Raw genomic sequence first — 9282 nt, 5'->3', positions numbered from 1 at the left:
TTTACCCAATAAATGTACGCATATGAATTGACATTTTTATTACGGTGAGATAAGTAGTAGTAAAATGTGGCTTCTGGGCCAGATTTATGGACAATTAAATGTGACATTAATGCTTTTTATCAATTAACTGTGACATTAATGGTTTTTATCGAATAATTTTCCCCACCCCAAAACCCATTATCAGAATGGATTCTGATGGAAGTTGTTTATCCTAATAAAGTGTCACTTCACACTCATGCATCAGATTTGTAAACATCTTTTAGGCGCATGTTACGGCATCCGTTGCGCACGTTACTTTATCAAAAATAAAAGAAAAAAAATGTGTTTATTTTATTATTTCTTTATTTCAGTGTTTTTGTTTTTGTGTCTTGTTAATATAATTCAATATATTATTAATTATTTATCTGAAAGCTTTTATAAGGTTATATAGTCTGAAGTATTTTTTGTATTTTTTATTTTCTTCTCATTCTATTTTCTTCCATCAGAATGGATTCTGATGGAAGTTGTTTATCCTAATAAAGTGTCACTTCACACTCATGCGTCAAATTTGCGCACGCGCCGAATGTGGCAGAGCTGTGTTTTGGCACAGAAATCATGAACCCATGAATAACATTTTTTGTTGATTCCTGACTGTGGGAATGTCTTAGGAGGTTTGGGAATGTCTTGAGGAAAGTTTCAGGTGGTTTATTAAAATTTCAAAGTTTTAAAAATTTCTTCAAGATAAAGGGATGGTATAAAGACTTCAGTTAGTTCAGTTAGAACTTTTTGAAAAGAACTTTGAAAAGAAACAAAAAAGTAAAATTGTAGTGAAGGTGCATTAAATATATAAACTCAAAAAAATATTTTTAAAATAAAAATTAAATAAAAAGGATTAAAAATGAATAACCAATCCGAGTCTTGTAATTCGTGCCAATTGTTTGTTATTAAGAACAAGTGGACAAGAAGAACGCAATTCAACCCGCATCAACACATTAAGAAAATTTCGGAAAGATTTAAAGGAAGGATTACTTTATGAGTGAAGCAGGATCGTTTTTGCTCACACATCTCAGAATATTATTAGAGAGTTATATATCGGTAAAAGTAAATTTCGAGTTATTTGCCGAATATATACTCTTTAAGAATGAAACGGAAGAAATTGAGATTAAAAGATTTCTAAGTAAAATGAGTATTATGAATCAGTACTAGGATTTAGAATCTAGTTTTCTTGAGCATACTATGGAAATAGTAACAAAAACCCAAAAATACCAAGAAAAAGGTAGCGGGTGGGCATTAATTAAAATAATGCGCCTAATGTGAACCAATATACACCTTTATCAGGTTCATCATATATCCCGCTTCCAAAATTCTTAGCTTCAAAGAAAGCTATTATTAACGTATGTAATAAGAATGATGCATACTGTTTTAAATGGGCCTTGATACTGAACAAATATATTGGAAAAGTGGATTAATATTGGATTTCACCAATTTAAATTTCCCTTTGGAAATAAAATGAGTGAAAACATTTTTAAAGAATAATCATTATCATACTCATTATAAACATCTTTGGGTATAATGAAGACACCAAGCAAAAAATCGGACCACTTTTTCAATCGGAGATATCATCATATATCATATAAACATGATGTTTCTGGAAGATGGAGGAAGTGGACATTACATGGTCATTAAAAATATTTCAAGGTATGTATCATACAATATACATACTAAATTAAATATTCATTGTTATTCTATAGATTATTAACAACACAAAAGGGGTCTCAGATGAGATCACAATGGTTTTGTAATGTTTGTCTGAATTTCTCTGGATCTGCGGATGCTGCTCTAAGACATAAGACTGTTTGTAGCGGAAAAGTGTCCAGGCTATCGGAATTACACAAACGAACTCTGGAGTTTACCCAATACCGCAAGCAGCTTGAGGTTCCGTTCGTACGCTGACTTTGAATGTGTACTGGAGCCCAGAAATATTGAAGTAAGCCCAAAATTATTCAATTTAAACTCTCATATACCTATAGCTTATGCTTATTATATTAAGTGTGCCTTTGATTCTAAGCTAGATAAATTTGTAATAAAAACAGATAGTAACGCAGGATTAAATTTGTAGACTCTCTTGTACACGATTTATCAAAACTGAATGATGAGTGCTTGTATAAGATTAATCCAATCATAATGACTCCAGAAAATGAGATTGAATTCCAGGATTCATTAAATTGTCATATTTGTAAAAAAATACTATTAAATGATAGAGTTAGGGATAATTGCCATTTAACAGGTGTATTTAGGGGTGCAGCTCATTCTAAATGTAACTTGGAGTATAGACTATGTAAATTTATACAAGTGTTTTTCCATAATTTTTCTATGTATGATTGTCATTTATTTATTGAAGACTTGGCTAAAATTCCTGGTAGTATTAATGCAATCCTAGTAAATAAAGAACAATATATTTCGGTGTCCAAAACCATAAAAACTTCATTTGGAAACAATACCACAACCCACAAATATTCAACTAGAGTTATTAGTAGATATCGATATGTATAGATTTATTCAAAAAAGCATTCGAAGGGGTTTATACAATGTTGCCATAGATATACAAAGGCAAATAACAAATTATATTTATTATAATAAAGGAATCATCCTTTTTAATGTATTTGGATGCAAACAATTTATATGGTTGGGCATAAAATATAAAGGGTTTGAATGGTTGTCCCCTAATGATTTAAAACATAAAATATCTATTAATAGTGAGTATGGATATTTTTTGGAAGTAGACCTAATTTACCCCTATCACCTTCATCATACACATAATGATTTACAGTTTTGTCCGTCAAATAGTTTCGCGTCTAAGGAGGATAAAGGTAAAAATGTAAAAGCTGACCTCGGAAACAAAAAAAATTATGTAACTCATTATAGAAATTTGCAGCAATGTATACAAAATGGGTTAATATTAAAAAAGATTCATATTGGGGTTCGCTTTTTAGAAAAACATTGGCTAAAGACGTGTATTGATTTAAATACTTTACATAGACAGAATGCAAAAAATAAATTTGAAAAAGATTTTATTAAAATAATGAACAACTCGGTCTATGGGAAAACTATGGAAAATCCTGAAAAAAAAGTAGAGGTTAAATTGGTAACTACATGGGAGTCTACAGATGTTCATAAACTCGGTCGGAAAAAACATTGTGCTAAAAATTTAATTTCAAAATTCAATTTTCATAGTGTGTTTAATGCACAAAGCGTCTTTTGTGCTGCATAAGATATCAGGTTGGGGGTTGCATAAACTAATTGCAATCTAAAAACTCAGGCGAAAAAAGACAACCGTTTTCCAAGATCTAACATCAGCAACTGCCTTTTATTAGCAGCGGCAAAATAACATAATGTTCTAACAGAGTAATTTACAGAGATTGGTTAATACATGTTAATGAGCTTTGTTTACATTTGTATAGGCAAAGAGAAACAGTATGTAAGACAAAAAATATTGTGAGTTTGACCGAACATCCCGGCCGCCTTGAAAGTATCATCTTTCAACAAGATTGAGAATCCGTGGGTAATACTGCCAGCTTATGCACTGGTCGGCAGCACACCCCAGTGCTGGTTCGAATGTGGGCCACTCGAACTAGCCCATCCTTTCCGGGAACAACGGTCTCGACGCGCCCGATCTTCCATTGCTGAGGAGGCAGATTGTCGTCGTGGATGATGACCATGGTGTTAGCCCTGATGTTGGCCGATGGTGTTGTCCATTTGGTGCGTGAGCGTAGTTCCTGTAGGTACTCAAGCAACCACCTTCGCCAAAACTGTTGTTTGCTCGCGGTCACGGCGTCGAATCGTTCCAGGCTGGACGCATGTGTTGATGACACAGTCCGTTCTGGAAGGGCACGAAGAGATTTCCCCACCAGGAAGTGGCCCGGAGTAAGTGCCCCAAAGTCGTTGGGATCTGGAGACAGCGGAGACAATGGGCGCGAGTTGAGAATCGCTTCGACTTCAGTGGTTATGGTGCAGAGCTCCTCGAAGGTGAATCTTGAATTCATCAGTGTTCTGTAGAGTAGACTCTTGGCGCTTTTTACCGCCGCCTCCCAAAGGCCTCCAAAGTGAGCAGCTCTAGGAGGGATGAAATGGAAAGTTATGAAATCATTTGACAAATAAGACGAAATGACTTCTTGCGTGGCTTTGTCTTGAAGGAACGCTCGTAGTTCTTGAAGATGGTTGGCAGCTCCGACGAAATTGGTTCCGTTGTCGCAGAAGATGTCGGTTGGGATTGACCGTCTGGCGATCATCCGTTTAAGTGCTGCAAGAAATGCCTTGGTTGACAAATCCGAGACGACTTCTATATGGGCGGCCTTGGATGCCAAACAAATGAAGACGGCGAGGTAGGACTTTGTTGGACCCTTTCCTCTAATGCGAAGATATGTGTTAAACGGTCCGCAGAAGTCGACGCCACACCTTTGGAACGGCTGTTGCGGTAGCACTCGTTCTAGTGGTAGCGATCCCATGAGTTGGTTCTCCAGTTTGGGTCTGAACCGAACGCAGGCGATACAGGAACGCACCACTCGACGAGCCAGGTCCCTGGCGTTGATGATCCAGTATTCCAGACGGATTAGCGCGACTAGAGCTTTCGGGCCTGCGTGACAATTCCTCAGATGCAAGTGTCGTACATAAATCCACGCAAAGTGCGATTTGCTAGGCAGTAGCAGCGGATGCCTTTCAGATTCAGGGATGTCGGCGTTCTGTAATCGTCCTCCAACCCTTATAAGAGCATGTCCTGATGAGCTGTCGAGAAAAGGCGTTAAATACTTTAGGTGACTTGTAAGCGGCTTAGCTTTCTGCAGCGAGTGAAAATCTTCAAGGAACGACTGTTGCTGAATATTGTAGACGATGCTGAACAATGCGCGGCGAAGTTCTTCCGATGTAAGCGATGGATTGACAATTTTGACTCCTCTTGATAAGTTGGCGAAGCGAAAGACGTATGCGATGGTTCGAATGCAGCGAGTGTATGAGCTGATGTGAGTCAGCTGTTGGAGAACATGATTGCTGATCACAGCCGTGGTGAATGTGCTCCTTCGTTGCTCTGCTTTGACAATAGTTGGATCGATATCGATGATTTGCGGAGTGGTAGGCCACTGGGACGATGGTTGGGTCAAGAACTTTGGACCTGTGAACCACAGCGATGCTGCCAGCTCAGTTGTAGCAGCTCCGCGCGAAACTATGTCCGCCGGATTGCTCTCACCTGGTACAAATTTCCACTGGCCATCTGCGGTCCATTCTTGAATTTCCGGAGATTCGGTTTCCAACGAATGCTGACAGTGTGACTGAGTGCTGTTTTAGCCAGTGAAGCACAATCTGCGAGTCCGTCCAGAAATAGACCGAGAATTTTCTGTCCGCTAATAGAGGCTTCAATTTCGCATACAGTTGGCCCAGCAAATGCGCTCCACACAATTCCAGTTTTGGAAGGGATTTTTTCTTCACAGGAGCCACTCTCGATTTGCCAGTCAATAGCTGCACTGCGACATCTCCCGTCGACGTTTCCGAGCGTAGATACACGCAGCAGCCGTAAGCCCTGATTGATGCGTCACAAAATCCATGAAGTTGAAGTGATCGCATCTTGTGTTGGAGGCAATAGCGGGGAATCGATAAAATTGAGACTGTTTGGAATGATTCTAGGTATTTGCTCCAAGCCGTGTGTATGTTTTCTGGAACGCTCTCGTCCCATTGCAGGCCAGCGAGCCAAAGTTCTTGCAGAAGTATTTTTGCGACAACAACAAGCGGTGAGAGCAAACCAAGCGGGTCGAACAAGGCGGATGCGGCGGACAAAATACTTCTTTTGGTGATACGCGTTGCGTGGTTCCTTGGTATGAACTTGAAGAACAGTGTATCCTTGTGCTGGTTCCAGTTCACTCCAAGAGCGCTGGCTAGTCCCTCGCCACAGGAACTGAGCTTCTTGGATGCATGATCTTCCATGAATCCAACGTAGTTGGAATGCCATTTGCTGAGTGGGAAATGCCCTCGACGAAGAATTTCTGTGACTTGATCCTTGATAATGCGAAGCGTCTCTAAGTCGTCTGCACCCGTGAGTAGGTCATCAACATAGAAAGACGACTTTATGATAGCGGCGCCGATTGGACAGTCAGCTTGATGAACATCAGCGAGGTAGTTGAGGCTACGTGTTGTCAAAAATGGGGCGGCTGCAGTGCCGTATTCAATTGATACGTGCGCAGCGTGTCTTCTGGAAATGCTCTCCAAAGAATGTACTGGTATTTGCGATCAATAATGTCGAGATTTACTTGCCTATACATCTTGGTCACATCTGCAGTGATGGCGTAACGATGAAGCCTGAACTTTAGAAGCTGCAGGTACAAGTCCTCCTGGAGTGTTGGGCCAACGCATAGCAAGTCGTTGAGTGATAATTGATTTGACGCCCGGCAAGAGGCGTCAAACACCACCCTAAGCTTAGTAGACTCACTGCTGGGTTTGAGGACGCAGTGATGCGGGATGTAGTAGTGCGGCTCGTGCAGTTTAGGATGAATAACTGGGGACATGTGCCCCAATTTCTCATACTCCTCCATGAAGTCGCAGTATTGTTGACGAAGTGCTGGAGATTTCGATAGGCGACGTTCCATGCTTAGGAACCGACGGCGAGCGATATCAAATGAGTCTCCCAACCGAGTTGGGTCAGCCTTGAATGGCAGTTTGACGACAATCCTACCAGTGCTGTCGAGACAAGTGGTCTTCTCGTACTGTTCCTCGCAAATAGCATGCTCCGGCTTCTGCAGAGGTGGCGAGTCGACTGCTTCCAGTTCCCACAGACGTTTGAGGTTGACATCAATTGAACTTGCGTTTAAAGCCATGCAAGTGGAAACTTCTATTGGCGCGGTTTGCTGCAGTCGGCCGGTTACGACCCAGCCAAACTGAGTTTTCTGCAGCAGCGGGCCTTGAGGTCCCAGCCTTATTTTCCCTACAGTTAAGGCGTCGAAGAAGGCTTCGGTTCCCAGTAGCAGATCGACGTGGCGTGATTGGTAGAATCTTTCATCAGCGAGCGGCGTATTTTCTGGCAGCTTCCAAGTCGAAACGTCGATGGCCAGATCGGGCTGGTATGAGATTTGTGGAATAATACAGAGATCTGCGGAGAGTACGAAAGATGAAATGCGAGATTTGACAGATGCAGTTGTGCAATATTTAATATCTGTTTGCGAATGGCCGATGCTTCGAATTTGGACTGCATGTCTTTCCCTCCGTAAGCGAAGCCGTTGTGCGAAGTCTTCCGTCACGAAGTTCACTTGAGAGCAGGAGTCGAGAAGAGCTCTGACGAGAACCATAGCAGTGGCAAGCAACACCTGAGATTTCTGGCCAGAATGCGAGTGCGAGTGTGTTGCAGCTTCCAATGGCGGTGCGGTTGGATACGGTTGGTGCGAGCGAGATGAATCTAGCGAATGGTTGTTGTGCAACAGGGTATGATGTGCCTTGTTGCAGGTGCGACAGCGATTTCTCGATGGGCATCTCGACAGTTGGTGACCTCTACACAGACAGTTTAAACACAGACGGTGTGTTTTAACGACATCAAATCGCGCGGTTGGATTAAGGTCCTTAAACTTGTCACATCCGAGCAATTTGTGTGAGGGTGCGAGGCAGTATACACATGGTGCGTTGGTTAGCGAAAACGACGAATTGTGAGATCTTGCGGGGGGACGAGTCGGTCTTGGCCGCTCCGATCCATGGGATTGCTCGTCAGACAGAAGAAACTGGCAGTGGCGCTCAAGTATCTGCGTGCATTGGCTCCAGGATGGCAGAGTGAGATAATCCAGTGATTCGTTCCATTTTGTTTTGGTCTGCTGATCGCACTTCTCCATGACCACGTAAATAAGCATCGCCTCAGAAATTTGAGCGTCCGAGCCTAGCGATGAAAGGGCACTATATAACGCGGATGCGTTGTCGATTAGGCTGCGGAGCTGTTGAGCACTTGCCGCAGCAGTCGGCGGCAGTTTAAAAATCGAGGCTATCGTTTCGACAAAGATTAGGGCAGGCTTGTCATACCGGTCCTTCAGCCGTTCCAGCGCCTTCGCATAATTTTCTCCAGTGACCGGGAAGGCTGCGACAGCTTCCAGTGCAGTTCCCTTTAAACAATTACGGAGATGATTAAATTTGTCTATATTAGATATTTGCTCACGATTGACCAGTGGCAGAAACGACGAGATGAAGTTCTTGTAATCCTTATGATTTCCATCAAAGCTAGGTAGTGCCAATCTTGGCAGTCGAGACGGCGCGCTGTAGCTTGGTGCAGAGATGTGGTCGAAAACTGTGTTGTGCAGATCCTCTCCAAGAAGTTGCTGAATTGCCAACTTTGTAGTTATGTAACTGTCCTCCAGGTCTGCACGTCCACTATCTGTGGAGTCCATGGTCTCAATTTCTGATTGTACCGAAAGAGCTTGCTTAAAATATGACTCTAAGATTCCCAAACGGCACTGAAGTTCAGCCGGCGATTTCTGCTCTTCTTCTTCCTTGACATCGACCATTCCTCTTATGCGTGTAATGTTGCGCTTAATATTCGAGCGTTGCCGTTTGAGAGTCTCCAATATAGTCGTTTCCATTGCTGCGACGAAGAATGCGAATGCGACTGCAGTTGGCGATGTAAACAAAACAACAACACTTTGCTGGCGGAATAACGGAGCAAAGGAGAATGAGCGATCGACGCCGAGCTTATAGAGCGGGCGGGCACACACACACAAGCGAAGAGATGTGCGAAGAAGAGCGCGAATAGTTCCGTTATACGAATGACACGTTGACCTTAGACTTTTCGTGAATAGTTAATAACTTTATTTGTTTATTTATTATTCACTTTCGATGAATGCACTAGGGTTGAATGTTCACCTTTGTATGCGGTTATGATAATGTTGAGTTGCGATGAGCGGGTCGAGCGAATAATTGTTGCGGGCGATACTTCGACAATTGTTTATGAATTGATAAATTGTTAATAATTTGTTTAAACACTGCCCCACGTTGGGCGCCAAAATGTTTAATGCACAAAGCGTCTTTTGTGCTGCATAAGATATCAGGTTGGGGGGTGCATAAACTAATTGCAATCTAAAAACTCAGGCGAGAAAAAGACAACCGTTTTCCAAGATCTAACATCAGCAACTGCCTTTTATTAGCCGCGGCAAAATAACATAATGTTCTAACAGAGTAATTTACAGAGATTGGTTAATACATGTTAATGAGCTTTGTTTACATTTGTATAGGCAAAGAGAAACAGTATGTAAGACGAAAAATATTGTGAGTTTGACCGAACATAGTGCAACT

Source organism: Drosophila eugracilis, unplaced genomic scaffold (assembly GCF_018153835.1).
Source record: "Drosophila eugracilis isolate 14026-0451.02 unplaced genomic scaffold, ASM1815383v1 contig_1982, whole genome shotgun sequence".
NCBI lineage: Eukaryota > Metazoa > Arthropoda > Insecta > Diptera > Drosophilidae > Drosophila > Drosophila eugracilis.
This window is presented reverse-complemented; position numbering follows the sequence as displayed.